At 29.3% G+C, this 26,641-nt stretch overlaps 1 protein-coding gene across 1 annotated transcript in view; it reads right to left on the bottom strand.

The window, feature by feature from the left end:
* The window catches only part of LOC148234831 (uncharacterized), a 144,468-nt gene extending 123,782 nt beyond the window's left edge, over positions 1-20,686 (bottom strand). The window contains exon 1 of the mRNA XM_088185464.1: positions 20,552-20,686. The gene's annotated coding sequence lies outside the window, so the exon portion shown is untranslated. The remainder of the gene's footprint in view (positions 1-20,551) is intronic.
* Between the last annotated feature and the right edge of the window lie 5,955 nt (positions 20,687-26,641).

Below are 26,641 nucleotides of genomic sequence, written 5' to 3'. Positions count from 1 at the left end.
TCTCGTTTTTTACATGGAAGTCTAGCTAAAACAGTTAAAGGTTCAACAAAACGATTATCTATACATTCAATATCTTTTGCTGTAGATAAAAGAGATCGATTTATTTTCTTTAGTTATGTTTTATTTAGGTTTGAAATTTGATTTTCACATTTTTAAATGTAATCGGACAAATGTGAGTCATATGCAAATAGTTTATTCATAGCTCTTTTGTTACAATTTTCATTATTTTGTTTAGCAATTTTACTAATACTGCTCTAATTTTATACTAATGATGTTTTAATGTCATTTAAATGTTATCGTACTATGTACAAACACCTTTTCCTTCAACATCATTATAAAAGTCATGTCAGAGAATCTAAAACATCATATAAAATTAGAATATGTATTGCGTGGCAATATACTGTTGAAAGCAAATATTAAGCAGTTATTGTTTTTTGAATATTTAAGCCCAAAATTGCGAATTATTGCTGCAAAATTTTAAGTTTTCTTTACACTTTTGTCAGACAAATTTAATTGTGCAACACAATTTGATGTCGCTGACTTGATGTTTCAAGAGTTATGTATGCACTTTTACTTCTACTTTAAAAAAGTTGGTAAATATTTGACCATAATACAATTTACAATTTCGTTATACACAACCTCAAAAATCAAATTCAGTAGCAACTTAATTGTTACCGGCTTATTCACAAACACTTTTTATTTCAACTATCTCAATAAAAAGTCCGATCAAAAAATCTAAAACGTAAAATTAAACAACCAGAAAATATGCTTTAAATTATCATATTTGTATTTATCGCAGCAAATCTTAAAATTCTGCGTGCACTTTTGTTAGATAAAATTTATTGTGCAGCATGACGTCACTGAGTCGATGTTTCAGATAATTCGTCAGCATTTTTATTTATACACACAATATGTTTTTTTTTTGTATATTTGCCTATTAAAAATTACAATTATGCTGTAGACATTATCTTTAAAACTAACCTGATATACTCGGCAATATAGCATAATAATAGCATGAAAATAAAATGAAAAAAAATATTCTATTATAGAACATTGAACAATTATACAACAAGCACTATCGGATAATTTTGATATTTTTTCATCCAGGTATTCGCAGTTGGTGGACGTATATTTTTTATATATTGCTATTATGCAATGTTTTTTTCTGTACAGAGTGCATTGGCGTAACACTATTATGCCTAACACATGTATTTAAATAAGTAAACAAATAAAATGGTTGCGTCAAGAGGCCCAATATAATAGATAGTATTTGTATCAAAAGTGCCAGATAAAATAATTTCATGTACCAATTCGTCATACAACTATGTATTGTATTTTTTATAGAGTATTATAAAATTATTCATTGTTATAGTAGTATAGTACAAATTATAATTTCAGATTAAATTATCTTTTTTTTATAAATAAAATATTATTTTTTAATGAAAATCGCTTATTTTGCAATCAAATGCGTCAGCTGGTTGCAAACGAGGTGCGTATTTGCGCTCGACTATAATTTCAACATCGACATTATGGAACGATTTATTTATATTTAAATACACGAGTGAATCATAACTACACCCCATTAAAGCGGCCATAACTGTTCGCTGCGAGCGATTCGAGGCGCACGCGGCGGAGTCAAGTCGCGCCGTCTCGCTCTTTTTATTGCCCTAACGGCGCATTAGTGCGACAGTAATAGCGCGATCGCTCACCGTGCGTCGCTTTTACTTTCGAACGAGAAGAAAGTTGGGGCTGACGATTTATGCTGCAAATTTCATTCATGTATAATTTGTATAAATTCAAATATTTATATATATAATATAATATAAAATGTGCGTTACGCACTTGAATATAAATACAAATTGTAAAATAAAATATCCCCTAATAAAATGTTATTATTGCCTACTTAATGTAATTTATTTAATATGAAATCTTTTGAAACAAATATTAGGATTGCTGTCAACATTATCATATTTGGTGAACTAATAAATTAGTCTCTTGTTCCTTGAGTTTCTCATAGCCTAATATTTCCAATCTCGTTTTATAAATAAAAGTTCTAAATTTTAAACCCTCAAGTATTAATTTGTTAATTTTTAAATGAGTTTATCAGTGACAAATGATAGTTTTTCGCTATATTTTTTATCATGAATGAATTTTTTTCACTTTAAATATTTAGTCTGTTATTTCTTAAGATTCTGCGAATTTCAACGATAAGATTTATTCCATATTTGCTGTGGAATCTTAAACTCTAAGACGTCGGACGTGAAATCATATAAAAACTGGTTTTCAAACGTTTTACTGAATTTTGATAATATTGCAGTTATTATTCTAGTTATATGTATATGCTTTATTTATTATCAACATCGCCTTGCCATACGTTTATTCTATTTTATTTTTTCTAAAATTATTATTGTCATTTATTTTACAATTTTGTTAGTTTTGGTTTTGCCTACAGACTCGAATATACTATCTTTCGGTAATGTTATTTCAAATTTAAGTTATTTTCAATTTTATTTTTTAAGAATCTCTAACATAAACATTATTAACTAGAGAAATGAGAGAGTTAATAGTTAAAACACAACCTATTTCTTTTTTTTATAGGAGAATTTTAATAACGGAAATTTTGAACCCTTGAAGATATTTATTAATTTTATGAAGATCTGAATCAACTACGGCACTACCAAAAATATTTATATAATAATAATAAAATCGTGTTTTAAAATTTATTTTGAAACAAGACGACGTAATGAACTTAGTTGAGAGATATATTTTTAAGAAAACTTTAATGAATATCTGATTAGAACTACGTAAGCTGCCAGAAGTGGATAAATCTCTATTCATAAAAATGTGAAAAAGTTTTAATTAATAAATATTATACATATAAGATTTTATACCTATCCAACTTTTTTATATATGATATAATTTAAAAAAGCTACACGTGTTTATTTTTTCAATATTCGGCATTTTTAAAAAGTTCAGTCTGGCTAAATATATTTACAAGTTATTAAAAAAATATATCTGTCATAACTACAGCAGTTGCAGATATATTGGTTTTAAATTAAATTAAATTTTATTTTATCTAATAAAACATTCTTAACATGTTTACTTTTATCTCACGAATGATTTTTAAATCATTTCAATGGCCGCCATTTTTAAACATGACTGCAGATAAAGCTGGTTAACGAAATGAACTGAGATAATATTTTGTAGTCAATTGGTAGTATTTTTTATCAAAATCTACATGAAATATATGTATCTTTATATTTTATCAATAAATAAAAAAAAAATTTCCTAAATGGTTAAAATAATTCACAGCAAAACTATATACTAATTATAATTTTTTTAATTTTTATGTATCTGATTATTGAGTATTTTTTTAATTGGTTTAATTAGTGGTAATGTTTAAATTTAATTAAATAAGTATGAAGAGTAAAAATGCGATTACTTGACTGTTAAATCGATATTCCATAAGCCTTAGATAAATCAAAATTGCTTAAAATTACGATTCACCGTTAATTCGATGACCATATTAATAATCAGTGTATGCATTATAAACTTAATTTAAATTGAAATTAAATTAATATTATCCCATCTATACACGCCACTGAATTAACCCACCCAGATTGACTTGTGCAATTAGGAGTAAGTATAGTTCGGGACAAACAAGAAGGTGAAACGTGTTAGTGTTAGTGAATCTGTGAGGATATCCGTACTAGTCCTTCTTGATTGGTTTGTATACATGTATTTGCAACGAAAATAATGATTTATTGTCGTAAAATGCATTGTATTGGTTGACGAGTTGTCGTTTGGGCGAAACTTAACTTAGGACGAGGCGGTCAATTGTTTTGTAAAGAAAAAACAGAGTGTTTATAAAGTATGTAGATATGGCGGAATACAATAAGATGCGTATTTTTAGGTAGTGCCTAAAATACGCATAACAGTTATGCAGCAGGTAGTCGCCGTGACAAAACTGGGGATCAACCCAGCTTACAAAATTGTTCAGAATTACAAAACTAACGAAAAACAAATAGTTTTAATAAATCAGTGATAAGAAGATGTATTCACAATTAATAAAAGAATTTAAATTAAAAAATAACATAAATAAAAATTAACAGAAATATTTAAATTTTCAATGAAAAGCGAAATATCTTTTTTTATATTCTAATTTTTAAGTTTATTTTATGATTTTGTAAAAACAACAATAATCTAAAATTATTTATTAAACGCTTTTCTCTAAGTATTAGTAGGTAAAAAAATTTATAAAATAAATTAATAAAAAACTGTTAAACACTCGATATACACCCTGTGACTAATACAAACGCATTTCACCTTCTTGCTTGTCCCGGACTATACCTACTTGATTAATGGTTTATTCACTATAGATAATCTACGAATCAAATGATCATAGATTAGGTCATGCGTAATATCCGAATAGGTGTATATATATATATATATATATATATATATATATATATATATATATATATATATATATATATATATATATATATATATATATATATATATATATATATATATATATATATATATATATATATATATATATATATATATACCTTAATGGAATAATAGAAATACCGGTATTTATATGAAAACAGTTATTCAATTTTAAACTACTGCTGTGAATTTTATTCCCGTCCCACAGTTTTGGTATCATAGTGTCCACATGTGTACAGAGAGATAGTTAACCTCTGACAATAGTTAGCATATTGTCGTAGGTCCACGGCCGAGCCCTCCAGGACCCGGGAGCGTATTACGATTCGCAAATTCTGGTGTTCGGATCCCGCGCGTTGATATCTACGTGTGCCACGGGGGCATTGTATGCAAATTGTTTATGATTATCATACATCTAATGGCGAAAACGGACTTTGAATACAATGTGCCTACAATTGGTGTTTGCCCGCGTGATCCAGTACCTATTGAGCACTTGCGTGAATTAATTGGGAGCATTGTGAATATATTATGTGATATATATATATATATATATATATATATATATATATATATATATATATATATATGACTGTTTTAATATAAAATATTTTTTACTTTATTATAAAGCCAACATAATTTAAGAACCTTGCCGTCTTTTTGATCTCATTCCAAAACTTATCCTTAACCGTGGGGCATCACAGATCGTTTCAAAAACCGCTATGTACAATATCAATTCAAACAATTTCGTGGCGTAATCGAATAAACTTCTCAATACACCCACTGTTTGGCTTCGACCACTCAACAAACAAAAACCAACGGCAATGAATGAAATAGGCAAGAGTCGAACGAGATGATTATTTTCGTTATAAATATTTTTAAGCGCTGCACGGTGGCGTTATTTCGAGCAGCATGATTCACAAACATAACACACGTATTCATCGTCGTATTTATAAGCGTATTTATATCTATTCTCGTCGTGCGGTATAAAGTCGAAGATGTGAGTGCGTTAACCCACAAACGAACCGAGAGAAGATCGATAGCGGGGAGAGTTTCCCCTTGCTTCGCATTTGATAAAACCTCATAAACAGGGCCGTTTTCACTTAAGTGACAAGTTTAAGCGTATTTTTGAGAAGTAGCACAATTAAAATTTGTATAATTTCAAGTGTGAAAAGAGCTTATTGAAATATTAAATCTAGCACCTATTGTCGTACAATAATCAATAAGAACAGGGGGCGTGCGCAATAAACGCGCAATTCAGGACCGCGTTTGACAGACGCCGCCAGGGGCGAAGAGAGCGTCGAAATGGGCTACTTTCTCCCTTTCATAAGTCGGTTAGGGGCAATCGGTGTAATCCTTTCGTAGTGTAAAGTTGGCCCGAGACGAGCGCCCAATCGGCCAATAATAATGAAGCCAACGACCGACCCGCGGCAACTACCCTTTTCGTACTAACAAACGTACCCAAACAGATTTAGACACCAGACTCTTCCTCTTTGGGTTAAACTTTTTCTTTTTCGTTTTGGGGCCGCAGAAATATTCTAAACAAGTTATTTATTACTAAAATATAACCGATAAGTACCAGAAATTATAAAACATTGGCCAATCTTTAACGTTTATATATATTTTATATAATTATTATATAAACAACGTGTCATTCGTAACATTTAATGTGCATAATTATTACCACACTTTATACAAGATCTTGTACATACCATAAAACGTAATGATTAGCATAAAATGTAAATAAATATCAATGATACATCTATAGAATGAATTTAATGCTTTAAACCAGCATAATTTGAAATCCTACAATTTATATAGATAGAATGTTTGGCAGCGTGTATTGTAAAAATATAAGATAGATTTATGTGCTTTATATTAAATACAATGTATGTTTATAATCTATAATAATATTTCCCTATCTTAATTCAGTATCCGGACAAATACACGTAGACAAAAAGCCGATGACACAAAAATATATTTAATAATTGAAAAAGTTCTGAATGGCAGACATTGCAATATATATATTTTAAGAAGAAGATTTTAAGAATGAAGACCAAAAATATTTTTTTTACATATCCTGTAAATATCTCGGCTAAGTTTGTCAGCCAATCTGACTCACTATATACGTACATAATTTCAAAATGGCAGCATTTTATAACATTTTTAGTAACTGAATAAAATACATTTACAAATATTATTTTACAAAGAAATCTACCTGCTTCTTATGGCCTTTGTCATGGATATTTATTTATATATACATTCTAATGAAAATCGATTTAAGTTTTATTTTTTGCCACTCAAAGCTGACGCTTAAACATAAATAAAAATATAAAAAAATTGTCGTATATTAATTTGATTTAAATCGATTTTGACTAATTTATAGATGAAAAAATGATGTAATTTTTTATAAATAAATTTGATATTTGCTTATAATTTGTCACGAATATTTATACAATTGCAACTGACAATATAAATTTGTATATCATATCGGCATTATGCCTTTCGGCCTTTTTGAAAAGACCCCTTATTTTCCTACAGAATACGATTTTGTGTTAAAAACGCTTTTTGTACAAAATATCCGTATACTAAGTATAATCGTAAGCGCTCGAATCGTGATCGGCCTTGACTTTCGGTTTTGTGCTTCCAAATCGCCATTTAAAAATTATCATACACACGATTGGAATACTGTTGTGTAATAGACACAAAAAAGAAGAAAAAAACATTTTTTTTTCAATTATAAACTCATAGGTATGGTTAGATATATGTGTATATATCTATACAACACAAGCGTGGCCGGTTACAATGTCGTTGACTCGTAGGAAGCGGCTCTCGCCCGGTGTGTGGTAACGAATTAATAATTGCTCTAACAAAAATTAACTCTCACGGTCAAGTTCTTCTTGTAATTGATATTACATAAACCGAGCTATTATTATTCGCGTACTATATTTTAATGTAAAGCCATTTGAGTACACAGCAACCTAACACCAATCACGAAAAAATATGAGAATGTCATGGTAAGATCAAAATAATTATTATAATGCACTACTATCAGAATGGATATTTCTATGGACGTATTCCATGATATAGTTTTTTTATACGGGCGTGGTCTAGTGGGCACCACATTCGTCTACCAACCAAGAATCTTGAGTTTAAAAACCAGTTTGGCAAGAAATCTAATTACGAAAATCAGCCATCTTTTATATTTTTTTATATAGATTGGGCAAATAATAATGGAAATTTGAATAAATAAATAAAATTATAAATAGATATTACGCTCCACGTGCCATACGTTAATAATCACTACCTCAGGTAAAGGTATAACAAAGTTATCCTCGGGTATCGTGCGACAAAAACACGTCGTTGCGTGTCGTTCGTGAACTTTTTATTTTTTTAGACCAAATAATAAATACGTATTCTGTAAAATTTTCGCTCTTGCTCGAGGAGAAAACAGTAAAATAAATAAACAAACTGCAGTGGCGATTAGCAATAAATGACGACGCAAATCGCAAATAATGAATAATAAAGAATCAATAAATGCACCACGGTACGTAATAGAGGCATAAAAGTAATAATGGCCGATCGCAAAATCGGCATTTTTATTCACGTCCCAGTCGCGCGTGACTTTTAACACATTCACTGGTTTGTGTTATAAATATAATATAATAAATAATATTAATAATTGTATTGTCATACAATCTAAGCTTACTAAGATACTAAAGTAACGATATTGTTGGTTTTATTATACTAATAACATTATTATGATTGTTGTCTTTCTAAGTTGTTTTTTATTTAATGTTTTAATCCATTATTTTTTATTTTTTTATATACTGTGAATATTATACGAAAGAAATTTGTATATCAGATTATTTTTATTTAATGTATTATTTCATAAACTAAAGTTATGTAAATACTAAATTAACTAAATAATTGTCAACCAAATGTCTGAACATTTAACGAAATAAATTATTGATATTTTACTATGTATGTATCTATATAAAAATTTCGGACAGAAAAAATTGCGACAAAGGACAATTGAAAATATCTATAGACTTTTGCAAATTTTTTTTTGTATTTTTATTTATTTCATTGCTTATTGTCTGATTGTAAATGTATACATTTTCGTATATTTATTAAAAATAAATTGGTTTTATAATGTATTTTTTATTTATTTATATTTAATTGTATACTATCTAATTGCTTATTTTCTATGTTATATATTTTGATAAATTTGATAAATTATGGGTTATATGGCAAAGCTAACTATTGTATTTTTATTCATATATCCATAAAACTTTTTTAAAATATGGTTCTTGTAAATATATTGTTTCAATATGGCGGCTATTCAATTAAAAGAAAAATCATAACTCAGAAAAAAGTCAAACATGTTTTATTATATAAAAATTTAATAAGACATATATATATTAAAAAATTTAAATATTTTTAATTTCGATATTTGCAGCTTTTGCGCAGAGAATTTTTATTTGCTGTTAAATTTTTATTTAATGTACTATTTTTTATTATTATTGCTAATAATATTCATAATTATTAATAATAACTTAATATAAATTTTATAGTGTTTGATATTATTCAAAGTTCACATCGAAAATGTGTTTGGTTGCCCAAGTTGAAGAAATAAAGTAAACAGTAACGTATATTGACTTTTTAGGCAGACATTTAAAAAAAATATTATGTCTCTCTACTGCTCGCCAGCTTAGCCAAAAATAAGTACAAAATAGCAAGTGTCTTTTCTATAGAACAGATGTTACACATCAATTCAGAGAAAAATATATGTTATCATAAAAAAAACTTTGGCATCCACCAAATATATATGAGATATTACGAATTAAGAAAATACCTCTTATAAAAACTATAGAACTAAAAAATGATAAAATACACATATATAAATTTTATTTAAAAAAATAAAAATTTATGTGATAAATAAATTGGAGCTAATAAATCATATAAGTATCTAACAAGAAAAAAATACCCATATTTGAGGTTAGTTTTCAACCATTTCTTAATTTATCCAATTGCACATTTTGCAAGTGGTGGTAGATCAGCAATGTTGTAAAATAAATCGCAACCCTTTTCCACATTTGTGTCTAAGACAGTTTATAAATTAGTCACATATTATTTTTGTGGCTTTTCGGGAAGATAATTATTTTCTAATATATTCATAAGACGCTAATATAGTCAGAACAAATCTTTAAAATATCCGGCATTTTTAATTTTAAAATGGTTTCGGATCAAATATAAAAAAAATACTGTATGTAAATCACCACATTCAGATAAGCAATGGAAAGAATTGGTAGCATTCTTCATACTGCAAAATTATCCATTGATTTCACATAAAATATATATCAAAGCGTCACTATTTAGACATTTTAGTCTTTTGTTGCGCAACAATTTATCATTTCAATATACATACTACATTGATTTGTTAAGGTCCAAATGTGTCAATTCACAATATGAGAAGTTAAAAATGAGATCAAATCGCCCCATTGGAAGACTATAATGGAGGTGGTAATGCTTCAAGATTCGCAATTGCGCTATTGGACGTCGCTCAAAATGGCCGAAACTTAACCTCAAAATATTAATTCGATCGTTTACTTATTATTGTTTACATATTCGTACCTGGGTGTCGATTGAGTTAATTCTTTGTTGCGAATGCATCGGCTATCGAGTCGCTTTGTAAACTATTCCACTTTACGACGACCACCGGGGGACCACGTGCGAGGCGCCACACGAAAAAGACGCACTCATTCGCATATAGCCGTTTCGCTCGCACTCGCACGATCGCCGCATCGGGCGTCTCTCGCCTCCCGCGGGTCCTACCGCAACAATCAACACAATCATTTTACGATTATTTTAGTGTCCATAAAAATCAAAGTTACTGCCGGGGGTTTGTGCGACAGTTTCGCATTCTTACTTTCGGGGATAATGGCCTTTTTACGGCCGATAAACGACCCATATGACTTGTTTAAATAATCTAACCGTAAAGTGAGCAATAATAAGCTTGTCGATCGGCTTTTTATTGCTCGTTAAACGGATGTTTATTCAATTATGTTGCCGCCGTGCGCAATAGCTCATAAACGTACGGCGAAAAAAGATTTTATTGCATAATAAACATTTAAGCGTGTCGTTTTATAATTATATAGCAATTTCATATGAAAATGTGTAAAACTAATTTTTTATTAGCACTTAAGTGAAATCATATCGAAAAATATTTTAATTAATATATATATATTTTTACTAATGAAAATATCATTTATGTAACAGGTACTAGTAAAAATATATACTGCTGTAAAATGTCGATGAAAATCAATTTGACAGTTGCAAAACTTCCATGTTCTGTTAAAGTCCAAACCTAGTCTACTATAGTATTAAAATATTCTAATTACCAAATTACAATAAAACAAGTAGGTATTGAATTCAAAACCGTTGTTTTTAAAAAATATATGTCAACAAAATATGTAAACTATTTTTTAAACTGAAAAACAAAAAATGATGAATTCAATATTGTGTATATGTTACACTGTCATTTTAATAAAATCATATCGGAATACATTTTAACCAATAAATACCTATATATGACAGCTGCTAATGAAATGATGAAATGCTGTCATTTGACAGGCGTGAAACATGTAAAAATCGACTCAGTTGGTGGTCTACAACTGACACCAGTGAGTGCCACCAGCGCTTGAAAAAATAATTGTAGCGCGACACATCACCTGTTAAGGTCTTAAGGTCATACGTCAGTGTACCGGATTATCCGCGCAGTTTCACTAATATCGACTAAGAGTGAAATTAAAAATTATTTGTTTGATACATTTTAACTAGCCTAGTTAGTGAATAAGTTTCTCAATAGTCAAATTGAGATTCAATGACAGTAATGCAACACCTGAAATTATTTATACTAGTGAAAATACAACTTCACTGAAAAATACACATTTACTGTAACAATTTTGCTGAATAAACCCAAACCTTAACCGAATTAATCAAACCCATGAAAGTTCTAAAGCAAATTAGTGTTAGAACTTTTATTAATATTATTAATATGCGCTAACTTTAAAAAATCAGTGTAGATCGTTTCGATGTGCCTATGAATTTCAGTTATGAATTTCAGCCTATGAATTTCATTTTTACATTGAATGCAACATACCTATACGTATTTTACATTCAATGTAAAAATGTATAGTGATTCATGTGGAATAAATAAATGTATACATGTATATCGAAGGAGATAAATATATTTCAAAGTTATGATTAAATCATTTTTATTTTATTAGTCTTATCTTCTTGAAGTATTTTTTTTTTTAATTTATACATTTAATCTAAATATGTATATTTATATTTTAAAATGTATGTCTTTGGCAAAATCTTTAATAAAAAAGCAGTGCCAAATCGGTACATACACAAATGACTTTTCAGCAATTTTTAAATTACTGTTTTTATGTTTATTTATTAAGAGCCGTCAAGACATTAATTTCTGTCACGACATCCAAAACGATTGCATCCTTTTTTTATTGTCATCAAAATCGTGTCGCGAGAGCGTTCATTGGATGTTATATTGAAGCAATAAATAAAGCCATTAACTCAATTAAACAATGCAGGCGTCTTAATTGGCCATTGTGTTCGATACGACGGATAAATAAGCTACGCGGCCTACGTCACGAATATGATTAATTTCGATGATTTAACGCCACTTTCCACTGTGTATATAATACTATAAATTGTTATTGTCCATAAGCGACAATAAACGAGCCGTTTTACAACTATAAAGTAATTTAATCATTGCGGGCGGTAAATCTTATCGCGGCACTGCCTTAATGAATAATAAAATAAGTAGTAATAATAAAAACGAAATAAAATATTTTTAACCATGGGAAATAGTTATGGTTCACTATTATACCTCTAGGAGGCGCTGGCGTAGCTTTCGGGGCGTCACCCGTTTCCCATAACCAAAATGGCTGCTGGAAGCCGACGGCGACGAGTTCCCGTGAGCTGTTTCTTCTTATTTGTGTGCAAATAAACAATTTTGCGCTCATAATCACGCTCGTGTATGTTTGTAAATGTATTTTATAATATTACCGAAATAGTCGAGTAACACTAATGAAAGTATTTAGTGAATGTGGGATAAACGCCATTGCATTTTATTTTTATGGTGTACCATACATGGTTTAATGGTATTATGTAATTTATATATCTATAGCTAAGTTTAATATGTAGATATAATAAGCCTATCAAGTAAGAATTGATTTATTTAGTTAGTCATTTAATAAGTATTTATATTGTATTTAGAAGGGTAAATATAATGTTGTGGGTAAATAAAATGTGAATGTACGTATGTATTTTTTTGCGTTGTTTTAGTTAAAAAATATGTAATAAAACATTTTTGACATTTTACTTTTTAATTAGTAGCCATTTTGAAATAAGATGGCAGATATCATACAGACTATATAACTAAAAAGTAATATTTACAAGATAATTTTTTTAAAAAAGAATCTCGTCGTGATAATTTATTATATTTCTGCAAAAACAGTAATTTATCATGTTTATGACAAAACATGTTTGCTTTAATTTATTTTTTCTCTATGATTCTTAATTTTCTGAACAGCTGCCATTTTGAAACAAGAGAGCTGATAAGACTGGCTAATAAAGAGATTTGAGTAAAAGTAATCAAAAAATATGCAATACAATCGTTTCCTAAAAACAGTAAATTATTACTGTTACACTATCATATTATTAGCCACTAAATAGTGAATGTTCGCCAAATATTAATCCACACAATAATCTCAAAGTAGTAACCAAATATAAATATTTTGTCATTTTATAAAATATATTACTGTAAATAATGTTTTGTTTCCCAAAAAATGCTAAATGTTCAATCCAAAATAACCTAACCATTATTTAAGGTTAAATTTATACATATGGTGAACATTTACTAACCACATTATTTTAAATACAGGCATCACTAAAACAATAGAAACCATTATTATTTTAATGACGCAAATTTCGTTTTTCAATCGAAGAATTATTTTTATTGTTTAATTCTCTCTCATATTTATATATATCTACACATAAATGTTACACGATGCTTAAATTTTGTTATAGAAATCAACTGTACAAAATAAAATTTTAATTGTTATTTACAGCTAAAATTTTATTGTGTTTATGAATTGACATATTGGTCTATATCCAGATCACTTCAGTCGTTTGAATGTTAAATAGATTTTAATAAATATTAGGCGTGTAATATTTATCAGTAATAACTTGAATAGCTCCTGATTATTTTTTGAGCATAATAAATAAAGGGATATAAAACAACTTAAATCCATTATATAATATTTCATTATCATTATCGCTTACAACAAGGTAAATTTTTAAGAACATTTTTATGGAAATCTACAGCAACTAACTTTTTTCCAAAACATTATTTTCTTACGTATTAATTTTTTTTAAATGGTATTGATTTCTTTAATTTATTTTCTAAGATGCTTTTTAACGGAGCTATGAAGTATTTAATTTCGCCATTTCAAAACAAGTAGATTATGTTTGCTAATAAACTTAGTCAAACTTTAACTGAAAAACGACCCTCTGCAAAATTTAAATCTAACTAATATTATTAATTTATTCACATATTAATTTCTTTACTTTATTAATTTTAATGATATTGTGACAATGGAAAATATTTAATCAAAAAACATTCCTTGCGTTAAAAATGCTTATTATGTTATATTTTATTTCATCGAGGTCGTTGCCCAGTTAGCGCAAAAATTAAAAAAATCTCACCCCAAAGTCCAGAAATAAAAGCTCGAGCCAGGAAACGCAGGAGAGTTTAGTAGAAACATGTGTGGAATTACACGCACGAAACACAGGATCATGCGGACGAAATAAATTCAAATTAGTGCTTTGCAGTCGCACGAGCATTATTTAGCGTCGCATTATGCATCAGCGCCTACTACAGAGAGCTTTTGAGCTTTTTTAATGAGACGCATATTGCGAATCTACGCGCTAAAGTGCAATTTAAATAAAAAATATTTATAACGCTCGTGAAAGTAAACATACATATTATTATTATATATTGCATATTTTTTCGGTCAGATAACGAATGAGTTACTTCGAGTCACTGAACAAAATTAAATTTATTGCACTGAAGGTTTGTTAACAACGCAAAAGTCGAATCGAAGCTTTATTATTTATGTACTGTTGTTCATTATCCTTTTTGCTACCACACCACGAGACGCGGGCGTTTAAATTAAAAATGCAATTAAAACTCCTCTTTGCTGATTTATAAGCACCTGGCATTTTGATTTGGGCGACCGCATGTGTAATAAATTGCTGGAAAATAACTTAAGGCGTGTTACGTTACACGTGACTTTCTATAACAGTAATAATTAATTATCTTGGCGAAAATGCCTCGCTATCTTTTCAATTGAATTAAATATGACCTTTATATAAACTTAAAGAAAGCCATATTATGCTTCTTGAAACACGTAAAATATTTCGTTTCTTTTATGAATTATTTCACCCCACCTTTATTTACTGCCAAGAGCTACTGTTCGTTATACTAACGTTTGATTAATATTACCCTGACATGCATGCAATGGGGACAACGCATTCGTGGAATGTTCGATAGGAAGCTTTTCCGAGCGAAAGCTCTTTCGTTCCTCCATCTCGCTTGTAAATTAACATTCATAATTTACGTTTCGTAACACACAACCTGCATAACTCTCTCGGTTACAAGGTGCGAATCGACTCAGCTGATTTACATGGATATGTAGTTTTTCTTCTTTTTTCTGAGTTCGCTTATCGACATACGCTCGAACGTGTCTAGAGCGAATCTTATCGCGTTTTTCTTATTTAGAAACACTCGTAAATAAGTGTTCGTCTTACGAAAAACATAGGAGAACGTGTCTACTTATCTTTACTGAGGTCGTTAGTTATTGTACACCCAGTACCAAGAGAGAAGAGAGCTGTGAGATTCCTCTCTGAACCAGCATCCACGCTTCTTTGGTGCGAATTGATTTATGGCCTGTGATTTAAAACATTTTTACATTTGAATGAAATGTGACCTTTTTCCCTTGGTGTAATTTTTCTTTCAATGCCCACAACTTTCCAGTGGGTGGGTGATTGGTAACGAACCAGTCGTTCATAAATAAAGTCTACCAGTATTCTTCGCGTCATGCGTGCGTACCTTCCATTTCTCTCTGTATTGTGTTTGAATTAAACTATTATTATTAAATGTGTGACTAATATGTTACGAACGCATCAGAATCTATTAAAGCTTATAACTATATTCATATTTTATTTATTTATAATTGAAAAATAAATTATAAAATGATAACGTTATTACTTCAAGCCTAGTGCTTTTTAATAGTTACCCAAATATATATAAATATTTAAAATATAATACAAAACATCTATAAATATATAAGGTATTTTCATAAATTTTAAAAAATATTATTTTTAAGCAATGTGAAAGATTGGAATTATTTACTCATACTTTTTGACTATTAGTATAACATTACATATTATGGATTTTTTCATTAATTTATATTTATTTAATAATCTTAAATTATTTATTTATTGAAATTTCAATGGAATGGACTCTCAAATTATTTAAAATAAAACACAAAAAATAATATTATATAGCTTCTCTAAAATTAGTTCAGAACTCATTTAATAAACATTATTTCTATTTTTGTTTTAAGAAAATAGATTTTCATATTTATGAAAATATTAGCGACAAAGCTTCGGAAGACTTTTAAATTAAGATAGGGATTGATTAATGCGCATTAGAAGGCTGATACGTGAAAAATATATTTATTACAAAGGAGATTTTAAACTAATTTAGCTAGTATGTTGTTAGTGACATGTTTGATGATTAATAGGTTATAGTCAAAATCGTAGTCAATGTATTCGCAAAATCATTCACTAATATCTAGTTGTTTATTGACATTTATATGATTCAACGATAATTATAAGTATTAATCGTGAACGACACAGTAAAAAAAACTCAGAAATGGTTGAAACAACAAATCGCGATGAAAGCATTACAGTTATGCTTTCCCGTAGAAGAAAAATCGCATTTGTCTTCACAAATAAACCTCTCCAGCAAAAATATAATATAAAATAAGCAACATTTTCAAACCAATCCCGCCTTTAAAGCCACTTGTTCTCGACTGTATCTATCTATGATTTAACAAAGAAAGTAAACCAAATACTAAAAATAAACTGATTTTACACAAATCGATCATCTGACATTAACACTAGAGAAAATAATGTAAAAACGGCGACAAATGCTCCATGGTTTGCTGCAACTTGATTATCCATCGGGACTTTAAAAAAACTCTAACTGAATAATATAATCAATTAAAAATTAAACAGTTAACAAGTAATTTATTTAAAAACTACTACTAGTAAATTTAAAACAACAAACATAATTAATTGTACCCCAGAAAATATTTTTTATTTATTATATCCCAATAAAGTATAATCGATTAACAGGTATTTACCTGGAAGAATATATCAAAGCAATGAAATTGGAATTGTTTGTAAGAAGAATGCAATGAACATACAAAATAATAAAAATCTCAAGAAATCAAAGAACTTTATAAAAATCGTGATATTACATTGTTTTACGACAATGCGGATTCAAACAATTTCTGTGCTTGGTCTTAAACTTCATGAGAGTACAATATGGCTTGTTTTAAATGGCAAAAATATTTTTTCAGTTCTTGATATCTATAAATTGTCACATATTCTACGTTGTAAAATTCAACGATGCTTAATATTTGTTGAGAAGTTAAAAAAGTGTATATGTCATACATCTTCTATATTATTTTTCTCAAAAAAGTCGCTAATAAGAAAAATAAGTATTTAAAAAGATCCTAATATAGAATCTTTTATTTAATTCAAATTTCCGACTTTATGAATCTGTGACGCAAAATCTTCATTATACACGTCTTATATATTACATGCAATTTAGTGCAACATTCTTCAACAAGTTTCTTGTGTTGTTGAACGATTTACAACAGCGTTCGGTTGTTCAAGAGCCAAAACGTTAAGAACTACATGAAAATCAAAAATAGTTCCGACGAAAGCTGTGCGCGCGCCGAAATTTATTTTCGTTCCGTTCGATAATGTATTTTCGTCTAGAAATGACGTATTCTATAAGCAAAAATCCAATTTCCTCTACCCAAATTACGAGCATAATGGTTGTGTGATAATCACAAGGCTCAGGTTCGAGTCTTTCGTGCCTTGCTCGGGAAAAAATCAGCGAATTGGCTCAATTTTCGCGGATCCGAAAATTACTTTTTTTGTTGTTGTTGTTCTCGTAATATACAATATAATATTATATATAGTTATAATGCGGCCCCGACACGCTCCGGATCGGGTTTAACAAACCGAGTTCGTTAAGTTCGAGTTTAGCAGACTCCACGCCCCGGCGAGATAAATTTGCGGTCACATCGTGATGCAGTTTAAATTGGCTGCATGTAATGCATTTACTTAAAGCACGAAAGTTAATGGTCGGTCGGCAGGTGGATCCATATTTTACAAAATTAAAATATTGCACTTTTAAAATTTACCGTGCGAAAAATGCGCTTCGGTTTTTTTTTGCTACAAGACCTGTCACTATAATTAAAATAATTTCAATCACAACTTACGTGTAGTTTATTATTTAAATCAATTTGATATATGCTCCACTTTTAGGTAATTATGTGGTTTCAGATGTGGATTGAATTATCGTATGTGTAACTATGTATAACATTTTTTAAACGAAGATCAGTAGGTCATGTAATGTATTTAAGACGATTTTATGCGAGGATTTGCATTAAAAAAATGTTGGACTTAACTGCCCCGTCTCAGACGCATGTAACCACTTTTTAGATGCACGAATGATACGAAAACCTTACAGAAAACGTTTGATAACATCGTTTGTGTACCAAGGTAACCGACTGTGACGATTTCGCTCACTGTTTGCCCTTATCACGCGCTTTAACTCATACACATTTGCATGTAGTTATTTTTAACTGAAAGACGTTATTCAAATGAAATTATCGATCCCATAGATAGACACAACCGTTCTTCCGATATTTATGATTGCTTGCTTAATCTTCGGCGGTGGTAACGAAAAAAAATAATACTACGACGATCATAAATTCGTTCGAAACGAAAGACTTACGAGGCAGATACCGCGGCGAGCCGCTGTAAATAAATAATTCGAATTAAAAAAATGTACATTATAAGGCGACGGACGCGTACGAACAACAAGAACGTGTAAATGTCAAACGTGTATGGCCCGCGCGACAACTTCTGCCCACATGCGCCAGCTATAAATAGTCTATAAATATTTTTTTCTAATAATAATAATAATAAATAGGCACTTACGCCGGTGTGGGCTCATTCACACTCGAAATCAGCACACGAGAGCTTTGCGAAAGCTCAGTACGCGCGGAAGGATTTCACAATCCGTACAGTTCGATCGAAATAACATAACTGATTTTTCTTCCAAACCGTTCGGGCGCCTTCCCACAATGGAGACTTCCTATGCAGGGTTCATAAAAAAAGATAAAAAAGCAACCAGAAAATATTCATTGTGTAGAAAAAAACAAAGAGTTCTTTTTTTCGCGACGGCCATTGTCCAAGGATAATCGCCCGCCGTCCTTTTTTTAGTTCCGAAAACACGCCGTTTATTATATAGGTATAGTGGAGGTAACCCTAAATCGACCATAAATTATCATTATTATAACGATGCCCTTGAAGGACCTTCGTCATAGATAATAGCCGTCTTATGTTATACAAAGTGGAGCCAAAAGTGGAATTCTGTCCAATATGCTAGAAGCAAACTTAATAAAAAATATTTAAAAACTAGCATTATCCTTTTATAAACAATATTTAGTGTAAATATTAATACTGCTAAGGGTTATTATTGTACTAGTACTAGCCGAATTGTACTAGCTAAATATAATTCTTAGAAAAGTAAATTATCACCATGTAATATATTTCTTGATATAGATCCTATTCAAACTTCATATGTTGACAGCACTGTAAATCAAACAGCTGTCAATAATCACGCGTGTTCAATGTGTCAAATGCAGGAACGTCGTTTCAACTTTTTCCAGTGAGAGGGGGCAAAAGTTAGCCAGTCAGTGATACTACAATTTCATTCAAGATTCATAGAATTTTTCATTAATGAACATTCATTTTTTGGCTAAAATCAAGAGGATGTTTAGAATCCACTGCACTGCGGCGCCTACACCATTTTATTGCTTTTGACGTTCATTTTTGACTTCTGAGAATTGATAATTGTTTTTGCACCCTCCTATTGACCAAAATTCGATTTAAATATACTTTGACCGCTTATTTTCTCCTAAGAGATTCGTTGCCTTAATTTGTATTTTGATTTTGACCTAAATAAAAGTTCTTAAACTATAATTAGTTTTAGAACTTGCATTAGGTTAGGTTTGAGTTTGACCAGAAAATGGACGCTTCTCAAATATCAAATATAGTTAATAGACATTCTATGATTTGGCTAGTAGAAATATATACCTACTGGTGAAAATGTATTTGGATTTTACTAGTGAAAATATAATTTCACTTAAAAATACACGTTCACTATAACATTAATACATCGCATGTAAATAATTATAAGTATGTAGATCTATAAATCAGTACTAACGGAGAAGTTGAAATCATATAATTTTCCTAGCAATTGCGAGATTTATATTTCTACTGGTAAAAATATATATCTACCGGTGAAAATGTATTTCGATATAATTTCACATAAATAACATACTTTAAAAAAAAATCGGGATAGATTCGAAAATGTTTTTCTAGATGTTTTTAGTGAATAACCCAAGAGTTTTTGAATTATAATCAGGGACGACATGTCAGCTTTTTCCAGGGGAAGAGGCAAAAATTGACCAGTCAATGGTCGTTTTTTAATATTTCAATTTCATTAAGATTCATAGTATTTCATTATGATATTATTAAATGACATGCAAGATCATGCGATTTAACGCCGTTGTAGCACCTAAAAACCAACATCCACTACTTATTTGATATTATTTTTCATAATTAATGAAATTCATACAATGTTCGAATAACCCTTTCACCGCAGCTGATATTTCCAAATTTGCTAATATGTGGGGGAGCACCTATTTATGCCACAAGTTATTTAAATATTATTTCAATCAATTAAAGTGTTTTTAAACCTTAAATTATACAACAACAACAAAAACATATTACAAAGCTGAAAGGTTCGTGACACATTTATGTGCCTAATCATACTAGTGATTTTCTTGATGATTTCTATAGGTGTTATCCGCACCAAAGGGTATAAAATTTAAAGATGTGTTTTTTTCAAAAAGTTCAGAAACAGAAATTGAATTAATCTTTATATATGATAACCTTCAGCATTAACTATGTATCGCAAAAATCTATCGTACAACATAAAACAGTCAGCCTAATTAATCCTTGCGATGTTATAGATCTATATTATATCTTATCTAAATATTGAGTTGAATTAAAAACAGTATTTTAATTTATTTAAAGAAAATATGTACGTAAATGTAAAAACAAAACTTTTTAAAGTGAGAACCATTGATATAAATTCACAAGTTTTAAGCGGATGTTACAGACTGGTCAAAAAATTGTTTTCAAAATCCATCGATGGATTAACAGATTTTATGATGAGTTTTAGTAATTTGATAATTCCAGGTAAATAGGTCAGGTATTACTAAATATTTTTCCGTAATATATTGATAGAAGTATCTCTGAGTAACTAATGAAAAAAAAAAATATATTGGACATGACATATGTATATGCCCTTGGACTGCAATGCTAAAACCATTTTGGGCATGACATACATCTCTTTTAAAGGTTAAACCAATCTTCAATCCATGATCCTTTTTGGTTATAAACAGATTTTTTATTTCAGTCCCTTTAAATGATCATAGTTTTTTTGCTTTTTCAATCCCCATAAGTTTAATTTTATGAGTTCCATATACATTCCTGTAACACATGAAAAAAAAATATTTCAAGCAAGGATAATCCGCACCCGGATAATCGAGAGTACACTTTATTATAAACAGCAAGTATGTCGGTTAATTAAATTTATTAATAATATATTATGATTTACGGCATGCCGTATTCGAACACCATTTTTTGTAAATCTTAAAGAAAGGCTTGGAGGTCATTCCATTCTAGACTTGCAAAACAAAATAAAGGACGCAAGTAGACAAAGCGTTCAAAGACAAAGACAACGAGACAAATGCTTTCATGACAAAAAACGTGTAAAAGTATAATTTATGACACTTCTCACGAGCCCTTTTTTTACCAAACTCTGTGTTGTACAATGGATGATTGATGTATTGCACAAAAATCCTTCCGCAAATACGCGAAAGGATTTTCGACCGTACATTGTTCTGTATGGGTCTTTTATGATCACGTTTCGGGATATTGTGCCGATACACAATTTCGGACTGTTCGCTAATTCTAGCTTATAAATAAATAACGGTATGGAAGTCGGCTCTCGAAAGGGGTAGCTTTGGCTGGAAGCTTCGCAAAGCTGTGTAATGCTCCGACAATTGGATGGGACATTACTCATAATTATCTATTAGTGCAGCCAGCGCTGGCAGCGTGTCGGACAGAGATAGTGTCGGGAGTGTGTGGGTGCCTTTACGGCCAAATGGACTTGAATACGTTCAATGACGTATGGACCCAACGCCATGTTTGGCTCGAGTTGTCGTCGTATTTAATTTTCCATAGTTTTCGCTTAATTGGACTAGGACGTAAATTCGCATCAAGGATAAAGTGACGCAAAACGCTCGTTTGTAGAATATATATCATTTTGTATGTACAGTGGAGCTTGCGTACGCAGTCTAAAATGATGTGTGGATATAGTGTAAGTGTCGTAAATGGACTGATTCATTATAATCTATAATATGTTATTTATATATTAAATTTCTATTTAGCTCAAATAAATTTGAATTTATTATTTATTTATATATTTATTTAAATAGGACTATAATAACCAAATAGGTCATCCCAATGCGTCACAATAATCGAAAACATTATATAATTTAGAAAAAAACACGTAACATATACTATTCAATTTTTAAATAATTATAAAATACTAAAATTCAGAGCTGTGGATTTTTTTATCGACTCATATTTTTTCTATTTCTTGTGATTAATTATAGAAAATAACATATAATATATTATAATTTTACACCCCGACAGACCTTTGACTGTTAATTAGCCATTTAATCTCTATTTTCAGATCAAACAACGTTTATAATTGATGACTTACTTTCAATAATGAGACATGTCACAAAAATCAAATAAGAGTGCAAAAACATTTTTCTGTAATTTTCATATTTTTTAGATATGTGACAATTTCTGAAAATAAAATAAAAAATAAAAAGCAATTTTGACACTGATCGTTTTTTTAGACAAAACATTGCTCATTACATTGACAACTTAAAAGTAAAAAGTACTTTAGAATTCATCACTGCTTGATATATCTTTACAACTATGTTTAATGTATTTTAATACATCATTAACACATGTGAAATAATTATAAATATTATGTTTAGGGTATTTGGGAGTTGAAATTTAAAATATTTTTACACGATAACTCTAATAGTTTTTATCAGATAAACATAACAAGTTTTTATAAAATTGTCCTTGTATATATCTCAGGTAACTTTCTTAGCCAGCCATATCCACAATAGTGTTTCAAAATGGTAGCTATTCAAATAATTATTAAAATCAGAACTACGTTAATAAAAATCCTACAGATAAATGTAAGAGGGAAAAAGTGTTTTAAGTAAAAAATATAGGAACCTTGACACATTTTTATGTACAGAAATCAGTTTATTGAAATTTTAAATACAATTAGTTCAATATCAAAGTCTTGATGATGATCTAATATAATTTTAATAGTAAAAACATTTCAATCTCTTTTTGAAAAGAGAGTGAAGCTCATGTTGTCGTTTTTAAGCTCAATTTGAAAGACAAGATTTTTTTCATATCCGACGAAAAGTCAGCATATAAAAAATGTTGAGGACTATCAATTAAATCCATTAAAGCCTTTTCTTTAATTAAGAACATATTTGCGACAAGACCAGAAGTGTCTTCTAGACAAAATATAGAATTCATAACCATAACCTAAATTTTGTATTTAATGTTTAAAGTATCACTATATTTATGAATCAGAGGTAACAATTTGTATATTTCCACAGATAAGGAAACAATGACGTTTTAAGAGATGAATAAAATATACGCTTTAGAGAAATAGTTACGCTAATTTCATAACCTTATAAAATCAGGAACCATGTCTGATCAATTAGTGCACTTTGCTTTAAACCGCCATAGCCAAATAGCCAAAGCCATGTTTTAAATTCAAAATCTAGACGTATTTGATTGGTAATATAGAGGATTATAAGACAGAAAGGCATTTGGGTAAAATTTATTAAAAACAGATCAAAAATATTGCACAAATCTGTCAGTAATACTTTTTTTCTAGAGCTAATGAATTTCAAGAACGTTTTGGCAAATTGAATTATTTCGTTCTGGTAAATATAAAAGTAATCTTTATGACTAGAGATCGTTGTTTTCTTTACCTGCGCTTTAATTTTAAATGATATAATACAATCAAGTATCTAACTTATATTTAATATTTACATAATTGGTAGACACTGCAAAAAACTTTTATTACCAATCAAATAAGTCGATTTTCAGGTGTTGAACGAGGGGGGTCGGTATACTCCATTAACGTACATTACCTACTTAATATCCATTCGCAAAATGGCCGTCCAATTATACGTAATGGATGCCGCGGAGGGCCAATGGACGTCTAGGGAAAACTAACACGTTAAATTCCTCTCCTCTGGTACTCGCTCCCGGCTATCCTGTTTACTTTATTCCTTGCAGTCAAATGTGTGTATGCGCCACTCTGTCTCTCTCCTCTAATGCTATGTCTGAATTAAGAGGATCTGAATATTCGTACATAGCTTCGAGCCCTTTGAAGGGTCGGGATATGAAACTATAGTCTGGGGGATTTAAATACATAGATATTAAAAATTATAATAATATTTTTAGTGAGCGATAAACGATTTAATCCCTTTCAAAATTATACTGACGTTTCTTTCATGGATTATGTTATGAATTATTACATAGATTGAAAATTTTGTTGTTATTTTATGTGGTGTTTTAAGAATTTGAAGTTAATTAAAATTATAACATGATAGACAGGGAGGGCGTGAGTGTATTTAAGATTGGGAAAATATTTGTCGGTCAACGAACCTGCATTGTGTTTCAAATAGATTTTTTGATATATTCACATCACGACTACGTATATAATAAATGTTTAGACGTAATAAATAGTATAATTAAAATTTAGATTCTAAGATATATTTAATATTTTATTTGATAACTCAATCAGAAAAATATATTTTATGATAGATAAAACTCTCGCGTTTTATAATTAATATAGCAGCATTTCCACAATGAAATGTTGCAATCGTTGATAATGGAACGGACCATTCCTGACTCAATTTGACAATCATAATTAGTGATAAAGAGCTTCCGCAAAAAACAACAAAATAAATTTGAAACATAGAAAAGTAAATGTTTAGGAATGTCAAGACGCGCATTAAGATATACAATTGATATCCTCATTTTTATATTTTAAGCAATTTTATAAAAATATATATTAAATATTTAATTTATATGTTACTATGGAAATTACCACTAGTTATCGGAATTTATTTAATTTGTACTATTTGTTTAAAAATAAACCCACAAAAAATCATCATTTTCAGCAATAACTTATTGTAAAATACATATAAAAAACAGTATATATAATTTTGTAAATTTATGATTTAAATTCTGCCTATGGACTGTAAATTTTCAAATATTATATAGTTCATTATCCAATAAATTACACACATACTTAGCTCGTTAACTTTTTGAAGTTAGCCACATGTCGTGACAAGACTTGTCACAACATGTGACAATATATTATTATTTTGTGTATAATTATATACACAAAATAAGAAGGAAAAGTGTCGTTAGTCAACTCTGATTTGGACTTTATAGGTTTTTAGTGATTAAAGAAAGACCGAATAAAACACCTAGAGACAACTGACCTTAAAATAGCCATACTTATTGTTTCAGGAAAAACCTATTGAAACTGTAAAATAAATGCTTTATAGAAATAAAATAGTATATATGCTTTTGTTCTATTCTGCCTACTTACTGTAATTTCTGAACAGAGTATATATTTACTTGATATATATCCAAAGATTGAGCCTATAAACGATTTAATTAAAAATTGTCATATGTTGTGTGCAAGGTATTTAAAAATTGTCATGTGTTAAGAAACTAATTGTTGAGGTTATCTAACTTGACGAGTTGACCTTTATAGGTAAAAAGTTTTACCAGTGATAAAAGCAACCCAAATAAATTAAATCTAACTTGTCTTTAAATAGGCATGTTTGTTATTTTAGCAAAAGACTTATTCAAAATATAAAATAAATTTATTGAAGGAATATACAAAGAAAATAGTACCTATATATGCTTTAATTAAATTCTGCCTACTGACTGTAATTTCTGAAAGGAGTATATATTTTACTCGATATATACACATAAACTGAGATCGTAAACGATTTATTTGAAGTTTGTCACATGTTGTGTGCAAGATTATTATAAAGTTACACAAATTAATTAACTAATTATTGAGGTTATCCCTAAGTGACATTAGTTAACTATATGAGTTGCCCTTTATAGGTAGAAAGTTCTACCAGTGATGAAAGAAACCACCAATAAAACAATGAAAGGTGACTGATCTTCAAATAGCCATGCTTGTTATTAAATATATAAATAAATGCTTCAAAGAAACATTCATAAAAAATATATATATGCTTTTATTATTTTTTTCCTATTGGCGGTAATTTAAAAAAAATTAAGTTTGCCAATATTTTAGACACAATATAATTATTAAGCTAATTCCTTAGGGATGTTAGCCGACCTTTATAGGCAGAAAGTTCTACAATATATGAAATAAACACCCAATAAAGCACCCAACAGCGATTATTTTTTAAATAACTATGCTTATTGTTAAAGCAAAAAGTTTATTAAAACTGTCAAATAAATTATTTAGAAGAATACACAAAGA

This window comes from Plectrocnemia conspersa, unplaced genomic scaffold (assembly GCF_051122295.1).
Source record: "Plectrocnemia conspersa isolate PC_06_02 unplaced genomic scaffold, ASM5112229v1 ptg000005l, whole genome shotgun sequence".
NCBI classification, from domain to species: Eukaryota; Metazoa; Arthropoda; class Insecta; order Trichoptera; family Polycentropodidae; genus Plectrocnemia; species Plectrocnemia conspersa.
Note: the sequence above shows the minus strand (reverse complement) of the source record. Positions and strands in the feature narration are given on the sequence as shown.